The following is a 5,142-nucleotide window of genomic DNA, read 5'->3' as shown; positions in this document are numbered from 1 at the left end:
TCCCATGTCAAAGCAGAAACAATCATAGGAAGCTTGTACTTAGGGTCCGTTTGGATACAACTGAAAACTGAAAATTGAAAACTGAAAACTGAAAAACACTGTAGCAAATAATTTGTAAATATGTAAATAATACCATGAGACACATTTTTAATGAAAAAGTTGCTGAAAAGTGAAATTTGTGAGTCCATAAATAGTAAAATTTGTGCTGAAAAGTCAACTATTGCGGCTACTGTTCATTGATCAGTAGTCGCAACAGTACATAAACAGTAAAAAAATTACTGAAACCCGTGAAAAAAAAAAAATGCTGAAACGCAAACGCGTGTTTCAACTTTTCAGTCCAAGCCAAACGGACACTTAATGGCTACTTTGACGGTATGTTTCCATCCCGATCTTTCTGATTGATTAAAGACTCCACATTTTGCCTTCTCAACATGTATGCAACCACTTCGGCTTTCCCATATTTACATGCTATATGTAAGATGTTCTGTTCATTTGGAGTGCATAATTCACTCATGTCAAGGTATAGTTTCAAACAGAGACAAACCCACGTCAAGGCCGAGGGGAGCCATGCCCCACCCACTCCCAAATTTTGAAAAAAAAAAAATACAGCATTGTAAATATATTTAACTAAAAATTTTAAAATTTCCCCTAAAAAATATATTTCTTTGGCCTCCTTGTAACACCCCGATCCAATTTTATAATTAACCTATGTGTTTAAGTGATTAATTATTATTTTAAGCCATTTTATTTCTATAATTAATATAAAAGTATTTAATAAATATATTATTTTATAATGCTTTTGGATAAGAATGGTAAAGATTATAAATAATTGAAATGGCTATTTGTATTATAAATATATACTTAGTATGTGCAAAACTATATTAAGTGGTTAAGTTATGAGATATATATATATATATATATATATTGTTGGTGTTTTAACTATGTATGATGCATGAGATATTATGGTTGAAATTCCACACACCCATGCAACCAATGGAAATTCAACACACATAATGCCAAAGTTTCATGCATGATGACAAACTTTAAAGACCAAGACTTGGCCATGCAATCACCAAATTCCACCTAATCTCTTCTTTGACTATTTAAGGTAACTAGAATTTCCAAGCTCTCTCCCTCTCTATTCCTACGGTTCCAAGAAAAAAATATAAGAAAAGTCTCACCTCACTTTTCTCTCTTTTCTCTTTTAAGGAAAGAGCTAGGAAGCTCTCTTAAGTCTTCCCTCAAGTCCATGGGTTCACACATCAAAAGGAAGACAAAAGCTCCACCTCATTCTTCTTTCTACTCTCTCAAAGAAAATTAGAAACCTCAAAGACTCTCTCAAGCTCTACCTCTCACACCTACGGGTCCAACCTCAAAGAAAGAAAACTCTCAACTTTTCCCTCCCTCGCTCATTGAAATCATATACCTCACTCTAAGGAAGAAATTAAAAGTTTAGCCCTAAGATTTCAGCTTCAAAGTTGTGGGTAAGTAAATAAAAATCTCATCTTATCATGGGTATGCTAATGGTGGTATGCTTTGCTTTAATTTCACTTCTATGTTTCTCTAATATGATTGTGAGAAGTTGGTTTTTGTGGTTTGTAAAATTGGGAAGCTTGTAAGTCTATATATATATATATATATATATATGCAGGTAGCTTAGGGTTTTTACTAATTAAGGATTGTGTATGATTAAGGAAGTGAGAAAAAGTTAGGATGAGTACTATTGATGTTACCGCTGGGATTTTTGGTTGTATGTAATTTTGCTCTAAATGATTAAATGACTGTATATAAGTGTTTTATAACATGTTTAATGAGTGCATAAAAATCCCCATATGAAAATACCATTGTTTGATAATTGTTTGTGAATTTACAAGAAAATGTTGCAAAGCTGTCACTATGACAGATTCTGTGTTTATGCATGATAAATTATGTATTAAATTTTATACAGTGAATTTGGATGCTAGGGTTATTTTTTATGAAATCTAAGACACATATGGTTGTTATGGAAGTGGTCTCACAGCATTTTGATCAATATAAAGACAGTGGTTTAATTTCTAAATTGCTTGAAATTCTGTCAGGTCAGATTTGAGTATGTTGGATTGTATGATTTTTAGTAAATTATGGTTTTATGCCTTGACTACGAAATTTTTATGGTATATACTGGACATACAGGAGAATTGCTCTATAAAATTGCATGAGGTTTGGATGGGAATTGGTAGTCCATTTGTATTTTATAAGTAAAGTATATGCGGCTGGAATAGAACAGTGAACAATAAGGGACATGCCTAACTTTGAGGATTTAATTCTATAGCTAAGGTGAATGTTTTGAGCTATAATTTAATATGCTTATCATTTGGTATGTCTGGATCATAACTAAATTTTATATACCTTGATTCAAGGTTTAGTACTCAAAGGAGGGGTTGATAAGAACAGAGAATGGAGTTTGAGTCTCTAGCTGGATTCGAGGTCAGCTGGTCCTCCAGAGAAGAAGAGAGAAGAGAACAGAGAAGAATAAAGGAAGAAACTAGAACTGAATTATGATGGTACTTAGTCAATGCCTCAGTACAACCTAGCTCTATTGGTTTTATACCCTTCCTGCCCTCTAACTAACTTTTAAAATATCTAACTAACTAATGCCAGCTGTACTACTAACAATTACAATCAGTACCTCCCTTCCCCATTCTCAATTACAATTACAACCATTATCAATTGATGCAATCCTAACAGGGGTTTTAAACTATTCGACAGTTGTATTTATGAAGCTGTTTTATTCAGCATGTTGTATGTTTTCTTAAGAGTGTATATGGTTACATGACAATGCTTAAAACAATGCATATTTATGCATGCATTATTGTCCTAAGCTCAAAGTACCCTTTGAAATCAAGCTGACTCTTCTAAAGTTATGAGATAAATATGAGAATGATGGCATTTCTTTAGGTTGGTACATTATTTGTTGACGTGTGCATAATATGTTTGTGGGAACCTCTTTGAGGTGGGATTAGGATTTTCTTGATTATAAGAGATATGTTTTGAGATGAATGTGTAAGTTTATGATAAGGCGTAATGGATAATGATAAGCTTTGATATTTGGTTTAGGTGTTACCAGTTCCCCAAGTCTAAGCTCATTTGACTGTAGGCTCTTAGCTCCTCTGCTTTTAGGTAAGAGATTTGAGATATGTGCTTTTGATAAGTATAAAGATTATTTCAAAAAGTATTATGCATTAAAACCTTTTAATTAAAGATATTACATATAAGCATGATTTAAGTAAAATATATGTTCATGAGTTATGCAAGCTTATATACATGATAATTTTAGCATATTGATGTCATTATTTATATCACGAACATAATATTTAAAAATGAGATGGATATGCTATTATTATGGAATTTTATGCAAAATAAAAAATTTCAGTATAATGTATAAGTATGGAAATGTTTTTGGGTTATGCCCTCTGGTGATCTGAACTCGGTCAGTAGAGGTTAATTACTGGTTTTCCATGGAAAAATGTTATCTGTTTGGCCATTTAAAGTAAAAGAAATGGAGTTGCTCGTAACTCTAATCTAAATAAGGCCTTCTCCCCAATGTGTACGGACGGCGGGGAGGAACAAAACCTTGAGGGGATGTGCCAGCAGGACTCCCAAAGAGGATAGTATCATGCACACGGGGGCACCCAAATATGATGAGACATTCTCTGTACAGACTTATCAGATATGGACTAACCAATATGTTATGAACAATTATGTTATGTTATTAATCATGAGGGAATTATTTTGTTTAAATGCATTGTGAAAAGAAAAAGCTCTCATGGCAAGAAGAAGTTTCTGATGAAAAGAAAAGTTGTTCATTAAAGATAAAAGTTTCTGAAGTTTTGTTATGCTATAAAGATAAAACTTCTGATGAAAGTACAAGTTATGTTTAAAAGTTATCAGATACATGTTCTTTATGAAATGTAAAATTTTATGACTATAAAAGTTATAATATTTTTCGGGAAAATGTTTATAAAGAAAGATTTCCTTATTGGGTCAAGATATTTCTAGTTTAATACAAAGTTGCCGATTATCTGATTTAAGTTAAAATGATTATTTTGTAATGAGAATATACATATGGTGACTATGTAAGAAATGAAAGAAATTCAATCTGAAAGGTTTTGGTAATATTAACCTAATAAGAAAAAGGAAAACAATTATTTTCCTACGAAGAGCGTACAAGTTATTATTATACATAGTATAAGATACTATGCATGAAAAGATGTTCTCCTATCCGAATATTATTAAATGAAATGAATTGATTTACATGCATCCTTATTAAATTCTCATATATCTTACCTTTACTGAGCTGTGTAGCTCACTCCTTCCACTCTTTCAGTTAGCAGGTTTATTTTGGAGCAGAGGGAGTCTTAGTCGAGTTCTAGAAGGAGCTGGCTTTAGTTTTATATGTATAGATCCTAAATTAGCAATATGATGTTTAGATTTGTAGCATTGTGTATTTTAGGATCTAATGAAAGTGTATACCTTAAAGCATTAAGAGATGTATTATGTGGAATTTAGATTTTGAGTAATTTGTGGATTATGTTATTCTTTAAGTACAGTGTAAATGCTCTGAATGTCAAGTGAAAAGTTATATCATTTAAGTAAAGAAACAAGAATGAAAATAAAGAGGGAAGCTTTTGTAAAAGCTTTTCTGAAAGTTTTGTAAAAGTTAAGTTGATTCTTGTTAATATCAGGTTTAAGTTTGATATTAGCATGCCGGTCATGGTCACAAATCCGGGTATCGGGTTTGGGGCGTGACACTCCTCCTCCAAAATATTTACATATTAACCCCATGAAAACCCAAAAAAAAAAAAAAAAACTACGACATCCTTTTGCCTTTTGCATATTGATCCAAGGATAATAAGAAAATCCTCCGGTCTAAACAAAAGCAATTACTCCAAGAATAACATCAAAAACCTTTAGAAAACCCAAAATAAACTACAAAGAAATCAAAATTCCAGTCTAAATAGAAAATTATGCACAAAACAAAACAATTACAAGTTCCCATTACCCATTTGATTTCTCTCTCTCAATCTCACTACTCTCATAGTCTCATTTTTCCACCACTCCTTATTGTTGCTGACATCAGATCCACATACCAGTAGGTAGTCG

At 32.1% G+C, this 5,142-nt stretch overlaps 1 long non-coding RNA gene across 2 annotated transcripts; it reads left to right on the top strand.

Moving 5' to 3' along the window:
* The first annotated feature begins 1,164 nt into the window (after positions 1-1,164).
* On the top strand, positions 1,165-4,583 carry LOC136065458 (uncharacterized). 2 transcript variants are annotated; one of them, XR_010627083.1, is made up of 4 exons: positions 1,165-1,484; positions 2,400-2,543; positions 3,097-3,159; positions 4,345-4,583. It is a non-coding gene; the product is annotated as an uncharacterized LOC136065458 (long non-coding RNA). The 2 variants fall into 2 exon arrangements; XR_010627082.1 differs by having other exon boundaries at positions 1,166-1,484; positions 4,367-4,583.
* The last annotated feature ends 559 nt before the right edge of the window (positions 4,584-5,142 follow it).

Source organism: Quercus suber, unplaced genomic scaffold (assembly GCF_002906115.3).
Source record: "Quercus suber isolate HL8 unplaced genomic scaffold, Cork oak 2.0 scaffold_981, whole genome shotgun sequence".
Taxonomy (NCBI): Eukaryota; Viridiplantae; Streptophyta; class Magnoliopsida; order Fagales; family Fagaceae; genus Quercus; species Quercus suber.
The sequence above is the reverse complement of the archived record's forward strand: the minus strand, read 5'-3'. Positions and strand labels throughout refer to the sequence as shown.